Source organism: Anser brachyrhynchus (genome assembly GCF_964034855.1).
Source record: "Anser brachyrhynchus genome assembly, chromosome: 7".
NCBI classification, from domain to species: domain Eukaryota; kingdom Metazoa; phylum Chordata; class Aves; order Anseriformes; family Anatidae; genus Anser; species Anser brachyrhynchus.
The window spans coordinates 29,714,019-29,734,644 of NC_137701.1; the positions used below are offsets into that span (position 1 = coordinate 29,714,019).

Consider the following 20,626-nt stretch of genomic DNA (forward strand, 5'->3'; position numbering starts at 1 on the left):
ACTGCTGCTGTCACACATGATGTGGGGATGGAGAAAGCCCCAAGTCCCGAGCCAGGGTGCTCTAGCCGGTACCTTCAGCAGCAGGAAGCTGCCCTCTAGACCAAGTGTTACCAGCTGGTAAATATTAGCATATACTGCTGCAGATTTAGCCCTTCTGAGGAAAGAGTGCATGGAAAACTGAAGAGCTGGAGAAGATGAGTCTCGCACCCAAGTGTTATTATAATTAAAGTAATATACAATAAATGTTCATGGCATTTGCAAGACATGGGCTGTCTCCTGCCTACACAGACAACAGCTAAGAAGAGAGGAAGTGCTCTAGGTCTTCACCCCAGTTTTACATTCTGCTTTGCAAATGACTCCGGGTGACCTGCACAGCACTTTGGTGTAAAAACACATTATTCCTGCGCAAGTCATGCTTTCATGCTTACAAGGAAAAGGCCTGGGATGTGAGATCCACAGGACCCCAAATTAAATGCCATGAAAGGCAGCAGTTGCTAAATGGAGAGGGACCAGCACCTGCTGTTTCTGGGAAGGACAAGGCAGGGCTGGAGAGAGAACACATGGCACTTTGCTTCTTTGAGAGGCAAAATCTCCCTGCTCCTTCTTAGGTAAAGACTAAATCAGATCACATCAGGGAAAAAAAAAATCACAGCAGAAAAAGGATTTCTGTATAAAGAGAAAAGCCTCTTTCCGTGCTCTGCCAGTGTAACAAGAATTTTAGCAAAGAGCTGTGGACGTGAGATATTTACCTTTGAATCCATTTGTATTTTTCTCCTCCAGTTCCTAGAGCTTTTATTTACTGTGTAATGAGCCAGCTAAGGGACTAAAATAACACATACAGCTTATGTCTTTTGCAAAGCCTTTCATAAACGCTGGTCAGACATAGAAGAGTCCCTTGTTTGCTGTAATACACAAACAGTCCCCAGTTGCCAAAATGCCCACACAAAAGCAACCCTGAGAGCCAGCAGTACAGCTATGGCAACTTTCCGCTGCACTCAATCCCCTTGTGTTTTCAGGCTTCCTTGGACAGGACATGTAATGCATTAAACAGAAGATTGTTTGGGCTCCTATACAGTGAGGTAAATTCTTGCATTTTATTCTGGCCCGTATAATTCATAATATGTGTCAAATTCACAATATTCAAGTGTTCATGGATTCCTTGTTCAATCACACTGAAGTCTCATTACAGCATGTCAGGGAGCATATCTTGCACCAGTCAAGCCACATGGCTTCATCAATCTGGACCAAGTGGACATACAGCTGAGGCTATAGAAAGATGCTCTAGAGCAGGTGAATGAAGCAGGGAACTGCGCACCACAGATCTGTGCACAGTGAAATGCTAGCAACTCATCCAGTCTCAGCTACAGATGTGCCTTGACTGTCTCTCACTTAAGTAACGAGCAAGAAACGAGCCAGGCTTCAGACTTCGTAATGCAGCCAAAGGGGAGGAGAACTCGCCTGCAGCGCTGAGATGTAGGCACTGGCAGCTGACTGCCCTGGACCCCTGGTGAAACCCTTGTGGGTCAATGGGAAATTCTGCTCAGGGCCTTGGGATGCAGTTAACTCTGAATCCAAAATGCAGTATGTTCTAGATTAAAATCCATACTTAAGTTTGCAATGAAACCCATCTTAATACGTAATAAATACTCTTCTGTATTTTACTGAAGCTTTTCTGCTCTTCACACAGTTTGGAAATTCATAAAAGACATGATTTTGTGAGACCCCAAATGGTCCAAGGAAGCTTCAGTCTGCAGGTATGTACATAAAGCCTATTCCAGTTTGAATAATTAGAGCACTTGACTCCGTTCAAATCATGTAAATAAGTTTTACTGGAATTGGGATCTATAGGAGCATGTATAGCGCTACTAACAACAATATACTGTATATTACTGCAGGAAGAGAATGCCTACAAACCTGCAGGTTAGCCTGCTACTAATTTATTGACGTTAGCACCACTTTCTGCCTTAAACATTATACAAATTTACTTTTCAAATACTGTTTGAGTAAATATATGTCTAAGGAGGAATATTTTATCAGATGGACATTTCAATGAAATATTTTATTTCTAAGGTGGGATGAATAGAAAGTAGCTAAAGAAATATGCTGATACTAAAATATGAAGTCAAGGAAAGCACTTTCACAGCAGTAGCAGCAGCTGTGTGAATGACTTGCAGAAAAGAATAAATTCTGTTTTATAAATAAGCACATGAGGATAACATTAATAGATATATTTAATTGAAACCTGTAAAGCCAGTGAGATTTTTATCTCCTACACTTCAGCATATTTTGTTCCTGCAAAGACGACCGGGGAGATGGTGAAGGTGAACATGTGCAAAGCATGTGGTGCTGAGTAAAAGGCATAAATGCCAGCCTGCTCCATGCTTACCTATTTGCCCCACAGAAACATGGATCTAACTCTCAAGAAATGCACTTAATCTGCACGCGAGTTCAGGATCCTGTCGCCCTCACTCCCAGAATCTGTTCCTTATGGAGAGCAGTGGCTCAGACTGATGACAATGGGATTTTGCATAGGAAACACCATGAGCTGAGAACAGGTCTGAGACTCACCAGAGGAGAGGGTTTTTTTGGTCCCTTTTCTGCCATCAGGCAAGTAAATTCATTTTAAGCCACATTCCCATTATGGGTTTTCTGTATTTGGTTTGATGTGTGCAAAAAGCAGTTTCATAATACGTATGGAAGAGCAGTGGGCACCATGACTGCTCAGTCATCACTAGGTATGGTCCTGGCTGCCACTTATTCATTCCTTCACTTTTATTAATTTCTTCCTCACTCTAATTAGCAGCTTCAGTGCCAGACCCAGCAGAGGTCTCATCTTCTTTGTCTCCCCTGGGACCTCAGGTCAGATCCTTGAGTGAATATGCCTCATTTCTCAGTTGGCCATCATCTGATGCCTTCTGCACAAGGAGGGTGAGTCACAGCTGCTTCCCTTCCTATGCACTGTGGCATCAGTAGGGAGCACAGATCACAGATGACTTTGCTGGCAAGCAACCCTGAAGATGAAGGGAGAGGCAAGATGCAGGCAAAGACCTGCCTTCTCCCAGTTCTCACCAGTTACCACAATAGCGTGGAAAAAAAAAAATTAAAAATATATATATATATATATATATACACACACACTCCATATATACATATCTGGAGAAAAACTAGAGGGCAGAGCTTAAACTGCCTAGTTCTGTTTAGCACTTTTCCTTCCCTTAAATGGTTTACTTTTCTTGAAATTTGACTTTGCATTTTCATTTTATTGTACTTGTAGTAGTTTCTCTAAGAATAATTGCAACATCTCTGTTTTTCTTGCCTTTTTTTTTTTTAAACTTAAGAACACTTGATATATACTAAACCTTAACTTGATCTAACATTTCTATGTTAGGTGAAAATTAATACCAAAGCATTCATCTCCAGCTGCCTGAAATCTAAAGCAATGCTGTGTTTAATGGATACTCAATTTGCATATGTCCAGTTTGTGCTGTAAATAAAATCTGCTTAATCACCCTGAGGAAGTGATTCCCTCCTTTCTCTTATATCTCCCATAAACCTACATCACCCTTATACTGTGACACACTGTCTGAAAATGTTATATGCCTTCACTCCTCCAATGCTACTTCATAAATATATTCTGAACCTAGCAGAAAAAATGTTTCATCAGATGGTCAGCTTGCTAAAATATTTTACTTCTAAGAGGGGATGAACAGCAGGCAATGAAAGAAATACAGCTATAATAAAAGACACAGGCAGTGAAAAGGCTGTGGTAAAATCAGCATAAATGTCACCCCCCCCAAACAGAATAAATTTTCTTTATAAATAAATACTGTGAGAATAACATTAATATCTTTAGCTGAGAGTGGGGAACTGTAAGAGCAGTAAAAACTGTGCTCTTGTATAAGCATACTTTTCTCTTCAAATGCAGGAGATATGGGATAGAAGCTGTGGTAGTAATTTAATTCCAGCTTGTTCCACAATGTGTTTTTCAAATGAAGCTGAGGATGGATCCCATTGTGCAGCTTGGGCAAGACCGGTCCAAAGTCAGGTTTGGTAGTCAGCAAGCTTCATTTTAGTTTTTCATGATTGCTGACCTAGTGCACAGTACCATCTAGTTTTACTCACAACTCTAGACCTTCATTTGCCTCTTGACTCTGCCTTGTTTGTTGAGTGTTTGCAGTTTAGGGCCCTAATGAAATGTATGCACAGCACCTCTCCCACCAGACCCTTCCAAGACCTGCCGTATCACAAATCAAAGTGAAGGGTATTTGCACTCTGCGTTATATTCGGTGGTGAAATTGAGTCTGAGATAACTGAGGAATATTATCTATGCCATACCTCTTTTTCATTCTCCCTAGTATTTTTTTTTTTAATTCTTTACAAATAATAGATACACCATTAGCAGAGGAGGACATCAATTTGATTAACTGAGAAAGAGAATGAATAGAAAGTTGATAAGATGAAAAAGACAAGTGAAAAGCAAGCACTGGGCAATGCCTATCACTACTAGCAAACAGAAATTAAGACCTCTGTTCTAATAAGACTAGTGATGACCTTAGGTGGGAAGATATCTGTAGAATATCACTGAGGTAAGCAGAAACTAGTTCTTGCTGGTACTAGAAGACACAATAAGCAAAAGAGATGAAAAATTAGACCGAACATCATGGAGAGTCTCTCTGTCTAGCCTGGTTGCTATAGTAGTTTCTCTGTGGGACAGAGACATTAGGGTATTTTTCAAGACAGGGAAGACCTGCATTGGGTTACCTGGGGTAACCCAAACCCCTCCTCTTTCTCTGAAAATATCAGTTGGGCTCAGGTCTTCAATAGTACCTCAAATTCCCTAATATCATTAATTTCACATTGACTTGAAACTCAGAAAAAATAAAATGAAATTGAAGTTGCTAAGGCAAAAAGATGAAACAACAATCACATCAGAATATGCAAGTACAAGCATAAAATCAACTTTATGTATTTTGCTTGTTTTAAAAAATAAAAATAATTTAAAAAATCACCACTATTCTTTAAAAGAAAACAAGAACTCAAGATTACATGTGTTTTTTTCAAGCTTTTTGCTTGCTCCTGATCACTTGTTTTTAGACAGACTTGCTCATCTTGCTTACCTTCAAATTTGCTTCGACACCTGCACTACAGCAGCACAGAGGGAACCCCACACCAGAATCCCAAGTGACCTTGGGGGATTAGTCCTGTGGCAAGGCCTTTTGGTCCTACTTATGTTCAATGAAACTGTTTATTTAGGTACTGGATACAAGACCATCCACACCAACTGTAATGGGAACTTCTGCTGTGATGATACTGGGAGCATCAAGGCAAATAATTTGCATACTGCCAAAGTGTTTAGCTTGGGCTGGCTTAACTTCTTACGTTGTTCACCTTCTAAGCACAGGAGGTCAGTGAGAAGGAAAAGGGGGCAGAGGAGGGGAGGTGTTGCAGTAGCAGGGGACACAGAAGAGAGGCTAAGATTAGACAGAGATTTGAAAGCTTCTTTTAAGGGAGTAAATCCTTTCTCCTCTTACAGCATGATTCTTCCCCCCTGCCCTTGCCTCATCTTTTATTCACAATTTATCTCACACCCACAATGACAATATAATCCTTTAACATGTTCTCCAGTGCCTCACAGTGGAAAAACTGACCTGCTGCATATTTAATTGAATGCAGAACACTCTGAGGAATTAGAAGGAGCTTTTCTTAATCTTTTCCTTAAAATCAAGAAGCAAATTAAAGCTGGGGGAAGGGGGGTGGACACGGAGATTACTCAGCAGTTTTTCTTGTGCAAAATTACAAACACAAAACCGAGACTTAGGACATACATTTATTGCCCTTATTCCTACCTAACGCTGTTCTCTTGCTAGCATATATGTTGTGGGCTAGTTGGGTTTCTTTTGATGAATCATTTTTGTAGTCTTCTCTGAGACCATGAAGAGTCTATAGAAAGAGAAAAGTGATTAAAAACTACAGCCACCAAAACATGGTTAGCACACTAATTCCTTAGATGCTTTGTAAATACCCTTGAATTTGTGACTTCACATTTGTATTTTGGCTTTGACCCATCTCTGAGCAACCAGAAGAGCAAGAGACCTTAGGAGAAAGGCAAGGCCCCGGGCTCATTGCTTCAGCCTCATCCTTTACCAGCTGTGCATGCAACCCTGCCATATAGAAACCCACCCTGGGAACTTAACACCTCTGATTGGCCCTTTATATGTCTTCTGCTTTTTTTTGGCATGTTGCTTTAATAGTAATTGGCATCATCTTGAACACCCAGAAGAGCAAAACTCTCCAGTGTCATGGCATGACAGAAGCCCTGCTCAGTACCTGAGTACCCTGCAACACAAGTTTCTGAGGATTTGTAACCAAATTAAGAAAAAAAGAAAAAAATGCAAACATTGATTTTGAGGTTACTTTAGTTAAAGTTTTAGTAGTTTTCTCCCTAAAAACAGAGAGACTGGAATGACATAGTGCTGTCATCCTGTAGAATTCAAAGGGGATGAAGTCATGCAGAATATGCTGGCCTTGCTACCTTCCTCAACTTGGCAAGGAGAATTTTCATTTTTAATTACTAGGAAAACAAACAACCACCACCAGCAAAAAAAAAAAAAAGGCAAAAAAAAGGCCGATTTTTTACCTTTATGTATAACAGTTGTACTTCCCCTCCTCATTCCCCCCTGAAAATTTTAACAATGCAGCCTAATGCAGACACCATTTGGCATAGAAAATGTCAGGTCAAATAGAGTAGACAGGGGAGAACAGATTCACATATGGGAAAGTCTTTAGCAAACGTCACTATAGAGACATTTAGACAGACTCTACACACAAAAGAGAGACGCAAATGAGACAAGGATGTCAAAAGTGAGGACTGCATTCTAAACATTGTCTCCCCTTCCCTGCCCATTTTCCCTTCTTGCTTCCTTGTTCTCTCAGACTGGAAATACCAACTCTAACAAGGAAAAATGAAAAAAAATCAAAAAAGGAAAAAAAAATCTAACTCCAGCTTCTGTTGTTGAATATGTTTCCTTACATTGACAGCATGGAAGGTTGTAGCAGGTTCCTATGCCACAACACATCAGACCACACATGAATCCTTTGATGGTGTCTACTCATAAGGCTGATACTAGAGAGAAAGTCAACAGTGCAAGCCAATATTTCAAGCTATGTCCTGATGGGATACACAAAACAATTTCTTTCACAAGGAGAAGCCAGCTTGCAGAACAGAAGCAGATGGGTGATCTCATATCGTTTCAGAGATAAAACATGGGAAGTTCACAGTGTGCCAACCACAGCACTGCTAGCTATTCCAGTACATACTTTAATGACTGGAAATATTCTCCACATACATTCTCCCTCCACCTTCTTGTATTAATAATAGTTATAAGTATACATCTGTAATTATAGATCTGCTTTGACTGCAAAAAAGCTGCCTTCATTTCCCTGTGTGCAAAGCATATGCTCCAACTTGAGTTCTCCAGATCACATTTACTTCTTCTGTGTGTTTCTGAGGACCAGTTTAGCCATCAGTCTCATCCTGGTTGTTACTCTCCAAGGCAAAGCAACACAGTGAGAGTTACTAATCTGGGAACATACAGTTCATCCCAACCCCAGTCCTGTCTCCATCCATGGCTACATGCCAGATTCTCCCTCCCCCAATATTATTTAAAAGAATTAGTAAGTTTAAAATACAACTCTCTCTGGATCTTTTTTCTTTTAAAAATAATTTTCATAACTGGATAATTTAAAATATGAAAAGCAGTTTTGTTTCCAGGTCAGCGCTGTTGCTTGCAAACTGAATCAATTCTGCATAGAAGAACCAGGTCACAAGATGTGCAGCAGCCACCCTGGCCATCTTTACCACATCTTTGTTTAGGTAAGTGATGGATCTGAACTACTGTTATTTTGTACATGCTTGCTGGTTTTCAGAGATGCACAGGTTTTTCACTCCTTCACAGAATCTATGGCACACTCCATTGTTGCTGCTTCCTGCTGATCCAGAGCTGCTTCTCTGAATTTATCCAACTTGTTACACCCCAACATGACACCAGGGTAGATGGTATGAACAAACTGCTCAGCTCTGGTGGTTCATTTTCAGGACACAGGGGGCCATCCAAATGTCTCAAGGAAAATCATAGCAATGCCAGTTTGCACCAGTTTTTCTTAGAAGAGAGGATTTTCCCCATCTTCTATTCTCAAGCTGCAAACCAAAAGATAAACCCACTCCTACTATACCTGCAGGAAAAGAGGAAACCAGACTGGAAACACACTGACCAAATCTGCCAAGTTTGGTAGCTTATACATGGAGAACTACTCATTTTACAGCCCCTGGAGAATTATCCCTTCCAACAGATCATCAGAAGACAAAATAGCATGCCCATCCCGGATTCAGGGATTTTTAGGGCTCTTGTAATGCATTTCTTCTATGTCCTTTGCTCACACAGGTGGAGTTAGACAACACAAATATCGTCATACAGATTACTGTAGTTGTACCATCTGAGCTTCCATTCACGTCTCTTTTTGTACCTCACCACTACGGTTTTACTGGGAGATCTCTGCTGTCAGCTACCTACAAAGACAGCATAAATCATTCTCTAAGCCATATCATGTTTATAGCTATTGTGCCAAATTAAGCCCTGGTGTAAGCACATGCAACTCACAGCCATAGCTGGCTGCAATCCATTGTGTCTAGAAAGAAACATTTGTTATACTCCCAGTGATACTTTTATACTGTTACCTTAGTAAAGACTACAGTTGGTGTAAATCAGCACGTTTTCATTGCTTTCAGTGGATCTATGCTGACATAATTCTTTTTCATCTTTATCTCCCATCATACTTGTGATTCTATGCCTATATTTCTTTCTTAGTTACATTGTTCCTGCCTGTGTCAGGCTTTTTATATTAAAACCAGATTATTTTATGAAAAACTCTTACGTGTATGGTGGACACAAGCATTGAACTGGCGTGGAACTGAGTCCAACTAATTCAGTCTCCCAGCTCCAGGGGGGGGTCTAGAGCTAATTGAGGAATAGAATAATGAGGACATATTGAGTTTCCTGATTTATTGTAATTAGTGGTGCAGAGACATCTGGAGTTGGAAGTAAGAACCAGGCTACTAAAAAGATGTGAATGTGTCTAACTCTTCAGAGAACCAGTTTGTACTTTAGACTTGCTCTGGCAGTAAGACGTGCAGAAATCTTGCACAGGGCCTTCCACTGCTCAAAACTGGGTATGTCTGGGGTTCCTTTTTACAAAATGGGACTCTAAAAGAGCATAAATAGCCCTACTACTTGGGAGTTCCAGAAAATATAAAAGAAAAGTTGGGAAACAAGTAGTGCCTGTTGGAATGTTGCTGGTGCATAGGACTACATGGTGCTGAACTGATGGGAACATAATTTCCCCTTCATCAACATGGAACTTGCACTCAAGGTGCCTATCTCTAAGACTGCTTCTTAAGGTTTCTTTCTACCTTCATCTGCATGAAAAGATACATCAGAAAACAAGCTGAAGCTCCAGCCCAGCTTTTAGGAATTGTAGTAGTAGCTTTTCATCAGCAATAGACAAATCAGCAAGGATGCAGAGTAATAAGAAGTTATAAGCCAGAAGGGACCATCTGAGACAAAGCTTCATTAAACCTGCTGAAAGGATTATTGCATGCCAAGTGTCTACTGTTTTTCTAGCAGCAGCTGGCTCCAGGTGCATTCTCAAATGTTATACATTAATCCAGGTCCTTTCTGAACCTTTCTTTCCCTCATCCTACTAGTTGTACTGTGAGGTTCAGATCAGAGCTTGTTCCTTGACCCGCGCAGAAAAACTTCTGCAAAATGGCAGGCCTCAAAATGGAGTGATCTCACTTAGTAATGTATTTCAGCCTTGTAATTTATTTTTTTTTTCCTGGTGTGTGTTCATTAAATTGGCTTCCTGTGAAGTAGGGCTTCGTTTTAAAATGCCTCCTTTGATATTCAAATGTTTGCAGAATATTCACTCCTGCTTGCTTGGTTGGAAAGCTGAACTATTTCTCCCTCCTTTCAGGTCATTTGTACAGGACCTTCTGGTGGCTCCCATGAACATGTTTGCAAATCCCTAGATGATCAAACTTTGTTTCGTTCCTTTTTCACATGCAGCTAACCTTTGAAAATCATTTTCAAGGGCTATTCTGAATAGCAGAATCCCAGCTGGAGTTTTTTAAGGTCATGACATAAGATTTATCTTTAACACACATTATGATTTTCTTTGCTTTGCCTTTTCTTTGATTCCCTCCCCCGGTGTTTTACTTTGTATAGCATTATGCTTTTTGTTGCCATACACCATTACTGGTAGCTTGTAACTTAATTACTCTATTGTAAGCAGCACTTTTCTGTTATGCAAAGCTGCTCATTGGTGAGGGAGGATGTACACCAGGAGATTAAAATGAGAAAAGAGGCAAGAGATCACCATCCTCTAAAGGGTGTGGGTTTTCCTGTGAAACATTAAAGGTTCACCACTATTGGGCACATGTACATGTGGTGGGCAGAGAGCTTATAAGGGCCAAGAGCCAAAGAGCTTCTAGCTGGAGATCTGAGGACTAGTAGAACCTTGTTGCTTTGCTGCTAGGGAATGTCCTCTTCAAGCAGCCCCTGGCAACAGGACTTGTAGGGTTTATTTTGCAACATGGAACTACTGGGGATGCTCCTGATACTATTGAGATTAGTAGAGATTTCACAAGTGAACTTGGTGAGGTGATGGGCAGGCCTTTAAATACTGCAAATTGTATGTATTCAGAGTGAGCGGCAAAGAAAAAATGGCCAATATCAAGTAAGCAGGAATTGTACAACACCACCCCAGGTGTCGGAGCAAAAGAGGAGAGTCTTGCTTGGCAACCTGTACATCCAGGGGTGATAGGGGTTCCTCCACCAGACACTCATTCACAGTGTTTCCATTAGTGTTTCTACTCAGGTTAAAAAAATCATCCTAGAATGTCTTTTTTCTCCCCTCTAATTTTCAAACCATTTTTCTGGAGGGAGAACTTCAACTGAGGATGCAGCCAGAACACCGTTAGCACTACACAAACCACTGCAGCAGACACTTGCAGCAATTTGTCTGGATGCAGAGTCCCACTTGTTTGAGATTTAGATTTTGCCTTGTAACTAATTAGTAAAGGTCATACAAAGTATCTTGAGCTTACATCAATTAATCATGAGGTAAAGCACACAATTTCTGGTGAGGTCCAGCTTGTGTTGATTGGTCAATTACTTTGTGCTGGCAGGCCACAGTTTGGCACATATTTAAAGATTAGCCTATTGATCTAGCAACTTAATTCCTACCTTTGACCTCAGAAATAGAAACAAAAGACTGTTTAATATTCATAAGCTTGTCATTCCCATAAAGTCAGGTCCATGTAGATTTGAATGGTAACAGGGTATGGTTTAGTCCATCATGAACATAATACGAACTGTACATGAGATGCAATTGAGTGAAATAGTCACCAGAAAAAAAAAAGTCCAACTAGCTTGCATTTTAAAAGCATTCACTGCATCAAATATGTTGAGTGCTTCCTCATTTGATACAAACTCATTCAGTTCTACTGGCTTCAGCACAGCTCTTCTGGTTTACATTAGCAAAACACAAATACCTTTAGCTACTGACCTCCTCTGCTCTGTTAGGGAGCATGGCTTTGAATACCTACTATGAAAAAAAAATTAAAAAAATCTAGTTCTGTTAAACACAAAGAATACTTTCTCACGAAACAAAGAGATACAGCAAGAAAAGGAAGGACTGACAGCAAGCAGTCCATCTAGTAAAACATGAGACCAACAGGCTTTGAAAACAGAATGTATCCCTAGAGACATGCAGATTATCTATCTGTAACATAATGAAACAGCAAATAAAGATTTTTTTTTTAATAGAGTAAGTGCATGCATGTGTTTGCATAAGAACTGCCTTTGTGAAATTTCATGGGGAAATGTAATTATCTGTAGAAGAAAAATAATCTTCTGCAACCAGTCTATGAACAGTTAATCAATTTCATCTGCTATCATAAAGTTATGACAAACAGATATCAACTGATAGTCCAAAGTGGAGTCCAACTTCTGCTGCAAGAGACTCTAGCTAGCTAGGACTAGCACAACACACTCACTGCCCTTGGGGGGTCACAGCAAAGTTCCCTGAGACATTGATAGACAGATATACAGACTAGAAATTTTTGCTGTGGTAATTTTACACCTTATCAGTTTCAGCTGCAAGTCTCACCTTCTACATGGAGGTTACCCTCCTTGCACCAGGCACAACAAAAAGGAACAGGTGCTGACTTCTCAGCAATTATACTTCATGCTGGCATTTCACGTCTAAGTGCTAGAGTTTTGTACTGTGACCATGAACTGTGACAGCTGAGGGATCCTGCTTCTCCTTTCCCAATCCTACTGCAAAGGGAAACTCCCCAGTGAAACAGGCAAGGCAAGAGCATGACTCTTGGTTTTGAAGGTTGAGACTGCTTTCCACTTCTGTGATTTAAAGTAGCACAACAAAACGATTTTGATGCCTAGTCAGATATTTTAGTCACAAGCAGAGAGAGAGGGCATTTGAACATTTTCACTTCCCATCACAGCTGACAGTGATCACTCCACAGCTCTTACAAGTAATTTTGGACTTTGCTGGATCAGAACCTCCACACTTATACAACAGGACATCCAGCACAGCTGACTAAAACTTCATTGACATAGCTACTCACAGGCACAGGGTCAAAACCTAAGATAGGAGGAGAAAACAGATCAAAATAGATACGCTGTATTTAGGAGTTGACCTCATGTTGTAACTCTTCTGTCTTCTCCCGACTTCTTAGTAAGGTGCTGCATGTTTATTTCTATCTCCTCCCTTCAAAACTTTACTTCACGGTATTTTGACAAGATGGTTTAGTTGCTAATAATTAGAGGAAATATTTTTGTCTATCCTTAAAGTTGGCAAAGGAAAGTTCTATCAGCATATTTACAATCTATCTGTGTCTAGACTGATAATGTAAATGCACACATTAGAAAAATCTACAGTTGCTTTCTGCTAGTTGCTTTCTTTTTTTTTTCCTCCAATATATTTTATACTAAAAAAAAAAAAAAAGAAATTTAAGTTGCCCAGGCCCAGAGTACAACACAGTTCTTAATTTCTCATTAACAGTGTGTCAGAAGAACTGATTTATCAGGAAATCTGTCTTCCTGTGAACAGCCTTACAAGAGCACCTGTAGTTTTCTTTCTAATTGATTTAGCAATGGAACTTTGCCTCTGGTTCATCTCCAACAAGAAAAATAAAAGGATCTATGATTGCCACATTCCTTTAATAGATCTTTCAGTGCATTCTCAGAGGAAGCATAAGGAAGTAACACAAGGTCAGTTTGTCAGCATCCTTTGCCAGATGCCTATGGCTCTTGTGATGTGAGAAACAAGAGAATTCAGATCTGGTGCCTGCATTTTCAATTCAATTACTGACATACTAATTTAAATGGTTAATTTCTTGCAGGGAAGGGAAAAAAAAAAGGACAGTTGCCAAAAATGCCTGCATTATTTTTGTTGAATTTTTTATTATTATTAAGGCTACATTAACATTATACAAATGCTGAAAATATAAGTAAAAGACATGGGGTGATCCTGCAGAGGAAGGCTGGAAGGCATGACTTCCCCCCCAGAATAAAAGAGGAAAAAAAAAAAGTAGTTTCTGGTAATGACTGATCCATGAAAACATCTGAATTTTAACACAAACTTTCAAGTGCAATTCATTGAACTAAGACCAGATTCTGTCCCTGCAAAGACAGAAGTGTTACACATTTCCAAGCATCAGCTAGAGTTTTGGAGTCATCGCTGGGAGCTCTCTGCCTTTTTTTGTTGTTGTTCTCAATGTCTCAGAGCACACATTTAGCAGTTCAGGGGGTATTTCTGGGCTATTTTGGAGCAGCTCAGACCAGGAGCAGGATGCACATACTATAAGTGTGAATATGAAAAAGTGAAGAACTAAGCAGACAGTTGGATTTGGGACCTATTTTTAACTCAGCAAACCAACCTGCAGCACAACAGAGAGCAATGCACTTGCCATCCCTGCTTCTGTTCCCTCTCAAGGCAGGGAAGATTATCATTGTGCGTTTACCCATCTAGATCTCTACGGAGGAAACCAGAACAAGCTGCCAGGAATTCAGATGACCAGCTAAACCAGCAGAGGTTTAACCTCCAAGTGGGTCAGAACAGCAACTGATTGTTTCAGTAATGTCTTCATAAGCTGTGACAGTCAAAAGGGGATACATAAACACAGGCATGCAGTGTAGGGGCAGTGCTCTCCCACCCCTGAAAGTACCGCAATGCAAGTGCTGTTAGCACTTCCCAGTTTTCCATTGTAGTTCTACTGGGCTTTTGTTTTCACATGAAGGTTTTGCTTCCCCTAAACTCTCCTCTCTTTTTAGATTAAATTATTTTGGAGGCAAGTACTGTGAGAGCAGGTTCCTCTTGAGCATGCACAGAATGGAAATTAGTCATTAATCAACTGAATCCCCACAGTACCACTAACTTAATGTAGTGAAATGAATGATGGAAGAAAAAATAAATGCTTCTGAATTTAACAAAGCAGAAATATTATATCAGGCAAAACACAACACACAGGCTATTCATGTAAGGGAAGGGGGGTGAGGAATCCTTTTTAGATTTATTATTTGGATTATTAATACTGATGGGTTTGGGAGAAGTAGTGAGAAGAGAAAAAAAATCAGTCTTCCATCCTGAGGTGCAGAAACCAAATATTATGCAGTCTGGAAATAAATGTCTGGAGTGAACTTGGAGCAAAGAGCAACATTTTATATTTTTTTCTTACTTTTCTTAACTAAGGAGGAATCTCTGTAAAAAAGTTTCCTGCCAAAAAATGACATTGTGCACCCTCAGGATCTGGAAGATGGATCCTGCTAAGGGGAAATACAACCTAGCAGTTCAGTGTACAAAACTACTCTGCTGTTTCAGAGTAGGAGAGAAATAGAAAGAAATATGTTCATCGGTGAAGTGATTCTGTATCTTTCTTATAGAGAAAGTTTTTGCTTTAATGAAACAGTTCCCAAACAGTTAAAAAAAAAAAAAAAAGCAGTTTCTAAACTGGAGACATCTCCACACCAGGGGATGCAAGAAAATAAGCTTGCAGTCTTGCAAAATGAGAACTGGTATATGAAGCTTGATGTTCCCTGCCTTTAGGGCAAAAAGACATTGCTGAGAGACCAAATCCCTGGTCCATGACAGCTAGTACAGCAGACAAAGGTTGGCAAAGCCTCTCTGCTTCCCCACTGTCCAGTCCTGATGGGAACACCACATCCTTGGTTCTTCATGAAAAGAAATAAGTTCTGGCAGTGCAGGGGAGGGAACTGAGGACTGAAAAACCTCAGGCCTTTAGTCAGGCCCCACTTATGCTCTTGATGGTTTATAGGTTTTGGTTGGGCCCAGAAAAATTAAGCTTCAAATTAAAATGGGCTTCTGTGAGCTTCATTAGCTGTAAACAATCCGTGTTTCATTAAGGGGTGAGAGAGCAAACACACTAACAGCTCTCCTAGGAAAAAGTTGTGCTAAACGAACAACTGGATATTAAAGGTATAAAACAGGTAGTGCCACAGTATGAGAGGGAAAACTCAGAGCTGCAGAGTTGCAAATTCTCCCAATTTTTATTAAATACATTGGAGTTTGCTGCTGATGAAAATTTCAGCCACTGATGAGAAAACAGATTAGGATTTCAAAAAGCATTTGAAGTCAGTCCAATTGGGATCAAATACTATTTCTGACTAGATTTGCATATGGCCTTTCAGATGTAACTGCACAGAAAAAAAAAAAAGATATTTGAGCATCCTTACATGCACATTTGTCCCTTGAGAACAGGTTCTGTGCAAGCTTTTATTTTGGTTGTGTCTAAGAATTCCCCCACACCCTCCACCTCCACATGAAGAATTCAGTTTACACTTTCCTGGCAGAGCTAAAGAGTGCTCCAGGAACAAGCTGACGTGCAAGTGAGTAAGATTCAAACCAAAGAAACAAGCTGTAGCAAAGGGCAGCCCCTACCCCTGTGCCAAGCAACAAGGAAAATTGGCTCTAAGCTCCTTCTGATGCTTTATTGAAACGTGTTGGTTTTTCCACACGGGAGAACTACCCTCTGGTTTGTACAAGAGACTACAAACTCACAGTTCTGTGTACATGATTTTGGATAATCAAAAGCAGCAAGCATGCCAGAAATCTATTTACCCTATGCAAACAGTGTTACCGTGTATTGATTTCCTTGGTGCATGTTAACATAAGTCTGACATTAACACTAGCTTACCCACCACTCCTTTCGTTGAGAAAACACTGATTTATAAACTGTGTTAACGTATGCTGTTTCCAGACTAACGGCTCTTGGTCCTCTCAATGCACTGATGAAGCACCCTTTGCCTTTACCGAGCACAACTTTTTTTTTTGATTTCCTTTTTCTTTGGAGGCTCTGTTACATGATTGGACTAGTTTCCTGGGCTCTGCTATAATACCTTGACATTATGCCAGGAAGCACAAAGACTCAAATGTTTTTCTCTCTAAGATCCCAAGAGGGGTGACTACTAGGGATCACTCAGGAGACAGACTAGTACTCCTTTAATTTAGTAGATGTCATATAGCCACTCAACCCTCATTCAGGTATTTTTTAAACAACTTGTCCCTGCCTTCCCAAATAGAAAACTCACCACACTTATTCACAGCTCATTTGACACATTTTTTGTCTAGTTAAAAGCAGGTCCCTCTTCTATTCTATTTGATAACTTCAAACTTTTTTTTTTTTTTTTAAATCAACTATTTTGCACAGGATTGTGTGTTTTTAAACAAGATTTCTCTTTTTAATCTTTTCTTTCAGGTAGGAAAAAACCATACATGAACATCAAGAATGCCTTTTGCACCCCATGTTTCTGTTTTTTAGGCTCTGAACACAATCTGGAGCTCATTCCATTGTAAGGCTATGGGTATTTTACGTTTCTATTTTGACAAGGAAAACAAAAGTAAGCATTGCAATTCATTCTTTAACCCACCTGTTAAAATATTGCCCTCTCTTTCTTTGGCTTATTCAAGCCACACCCTGACCGCTAGTCACACTGACAGATGTGATCTCAGCATTCACAGGACCTGCTGTTGGCTTCCTTTCTAATGTCACTTCAGCTACTGTCACACAGCAGCTATTCTTTGTTTATAGATGCTTGTCACAACCTTTTTCCTCCCCTTCTGTAAGAGTATGGAGGTAACTTGAAGTACTCGCTTAAAAATATGACTAATTTTCCTAAATAAAAACCAAATAGTTAACAGCAATGAGATTATTTGAAAAGCACAGAAGCAAAGACCAGCACTATCAGAAAAAAAAGAGGTAACAAGTCAGAAGCCTGGAGAATCATTACTGATATTGCGACAAGCTGCTACTCTAAAACCTATTCTAAATAGACTCCCAGTAGTTATTAGGGAATTGTCAGTTGGCTACCAGAGGGAAAGGAGATAAAGACAGACGGAGGTATCTTTAAAAATATTCAAGTTGCAAAGCCATTTACCTCTTGGGTTAAATGCTGCAAATTAAGCTTTTTGTGTGTCAGCTCATGAGGCTGCAGTGACAGAAGTCTCCAAATAAGTTAAAAAAGGGGCTGTTCTTTTTTTACGTAGTGAGTACTACCTAATAATCAGCCTCCCAAATCAAGAAGTCTGTCTGCTCATGAGCTGGCGATTTGCAGAAATGTGTGGTTGTGTTTTTGGCTTCCACAAGGTGGCCTCTTCCAGTAACTTTACCCAGCAGAGGTACCTCCGTGCAGAGTTGTATATCTTCTAGGCATAACCTTATTTCTGCTTCACTCCCTTTCCCTCCCCCAAATGGAGGAGCATGTAAGAAAGACATTAAGGTCATGAAAACAAAGTGCCCCTCTAAAAATTCTGATAGTTTATCCCATAGATCAAACCTAAATAAAGCAATCCCCAGATTCTCTGAAAATACTCAGACCCTATTGGTACCAGTAATTATAACAGATTGGACCTACAGCTTGGGTGTGCCCACCTTGGTCTGCTGTGTTCTCTTAACACCTGCCAAGTCCCACGCTCCCCAGCCTGGTTCTCCAGCCTTATCGCATGCCAGTTACTGGCATGGGGGCAGTTGATTTCTACTGTAAACAAGTCAATTTAGAAAAAGCATACTAACACTCCTGATTTGTGTCAGCAAACACTTCCCTAAGCTAAATACATTGAAAAGACAAGATACCTCCATTCTCTCAACTAGCCGTACAAGTGACCACTGATCACATTAGTCAACTAGGGCTCTACTCTTATAGTAAGGTTTGGGTACAGAATTACTAAACATGAAGTTGGCAGAGTTCTTTTCACATACCACCGTGAAGTCTTCGCAACAAAGAGTCCCCATCCTGCATTTTTTTTTTTAAACCTTTTTCCGTATAAAGGCAGGCCAGCATGGCATTAGCAAAACTGAAACACTGAAGTCAAGTATCAGACGCTAGCACAAATGTCAAGTAACTGCAAACTTAAGGATGAAGCAATATTTTCACAATTGTGATGTTAGCCTCAGATTCAGAAAGCCTGGTTAAACCACAGCTCCTGAGCAACCTTGAACTGAATTTTAGGTTCCCAGCTCTTACGGAGGGGCTGGCTCTTTACTCCACCTCTTTGTCCTCTTGTCTCTTTGGCCTACTTGGCTTCTTTAGCATAGAAAGTGTAGCTTATTGTGTGTTTATTGTGTCTCACACAGTGTGGTTCTGTTCCTGTAGTGATATTTGACTTGACTATAATAGAATAAATAAAGCAAAGAGGACCCATACAAAGAAAATTTATTCTAATTTAAGCTCAAGTTCTTTACCTAAAAGCAACATTTTATGCAGCAAGGTCACAAGCAGCTTTTAAGTCCAGGGCTGTAAAACTGTCCTATCTTTGCCATCTGTCAGAGACTCCTAATTCTTTTAGCAGCAAGATGCAGGTTTTACAAGGAGGATTTTTTTTTTTAAATACACTGTATAACCTCCCCAGTCAAAAAGAAAAGCCTGTCCTTAAAAGCTAGAATCTTCACATTCTGTTTGGGCAGTTTTCACAATGTCTTCATAAGTGGTTGATACCAGTTTAAAATAGAGCTCTTTGTGAATGCTGTATGTTTTATTCAAGGCCCCAAATATCTTCCGGACAAAAACATGTTCTGTTAGAATAAACAAACAGAGATCAGAGAAAAAGACAAACTTAAAAGAACCCTCCGGGTTTCAGCAGATTGCAATTTACAAGTGGCTGCGTATTTTCTCCCCTATGCGGTCTCCTTTTGGCCATCAATTGCCATGTTTTCCTCCTTTAAACTTGCTTCTCAAAAGCTACAAATCTACTGGAGTATTTCTATAGAATAACACCGAACACATCATATGAATGAACTTTCTAGGCCTAAATGAATCTCTGGCATTCAAGGATGTATTCGAAGGCATCAATTTTCCCTGCAGGAGACTTATGTGTTAGTTCAGAAGCAGGAGAGAAGCTGGTAATAGACAATACATTGGGGCGCCAGAGCTGCAGTGAGGCTGAAGGAGTGCCTCAGTGCACAAAACATGGCTCTGGCCTTTCTGGAGTTAGAAGAAGATGACAGAAGTCTGAGATTTGAGCTATTGCATGGGACTGGACATGTCTAGTGATGTGATTCTACATTTTTATGGGAGAAAAAGCTGCGGTGTATGCCATAAGTATGCATGGGGATGACAGAAATGAGGTAGGAGATGCCAGACCCAGCAGAGGTCTCTTAACAAGACTGTTTGAAAAAAAGCATTGAAAGCTTTATCAAAAATAGAAAGCAAAAGGTGTTAATCATAGTTTTCATCTCACAAAGCCAACTCAAGGGGAAAGCAAAGAGGTAGGTTAGAATCCATTTCACATGCTCACCAGTTTTGCAGACACCTTTCTGAGGATGATGGGAAAATTGGTTTGTGGAAATTGTTCTTTCTAAGGAAAACACTGGCTTACGTTAGACTCAGCCTGGCAAGATAAATGCATTGTCAGGGGAGGTCTGAGATCCTGAGCACTGCCACATTCCTCCCATCTTGGTTGTAATTTTTCTGGTTCCCCCCTGCCCACATCTCACCATCACTCCACCAACTCCACAGAACATATCAGAAAAGTAAATATCCTAGAGTAGTAGAAAGCCCTGATATCTGCTATAGTGAAAAGAGTCCTTAAAATTACCTTCAGAATTAATTTTAGAGAGTAGTTTCTCACAAGATAGACCTGAAAAAAGCAAGGAGCTTCTGAAAAGTGAGGAGCTCCACTTCTCTACTAGTTTGCCTTCTTTTAAAGATTTTTTTAACCAAAATTTTCAGTTTGGGGAGAAAAGAGGGCTAAAAACAAAAAAGAGTGCACATTTGTTTTTTTATTATTATTTTTAAATCAGTAATGGAGGGGAATTCAGGAATTTTTTTTTCCAGTCCAGACTATTTTTATTTCTTTCCTTATATTTTCCAAAAGGAAAAGAAAAGCAAACATTAGGATGTTAATTCTCTTGTCTGCACACAGGCAGATATAATGCCATTTCAGACCCTTTAAGGTTTCTCAGGCATCCAGACAAGCAGCAAAACAAAAACTTTGCCTAACCACATCCAAAAGTCTCAAAAAAAAGTCTTAAAAA

General features: G+C 40.0%; 1 long non-coding RNA gene across 2 annotated transcripts in view; it reads right to left on the minus strand.

Annotated features, from left to right (window-relative positions):
- The window catches only part of LOC308198433, a 211,888-nt gene that overhangs the window by 67,146 nt on the left and 124,116 nt on the right, over positions 1 to 20,626 (minus strand). Inside the window, exon 4 of one of the 2 annotated variants that reach the window (XR_013953910.1) lies at positions 5,847 to 5,940. The exons of the other annotated variant lie outside the window; for it this stretch is intronic. This is a non-coding gene — a long non-coding RNA (uncharacterized lncRNA). The remainder of the gene's footprint in view (positions 1 to 5,846; positions 5,941 to 20,626) is intronic. 2 annotated transcript variants of the gene reach the window in all.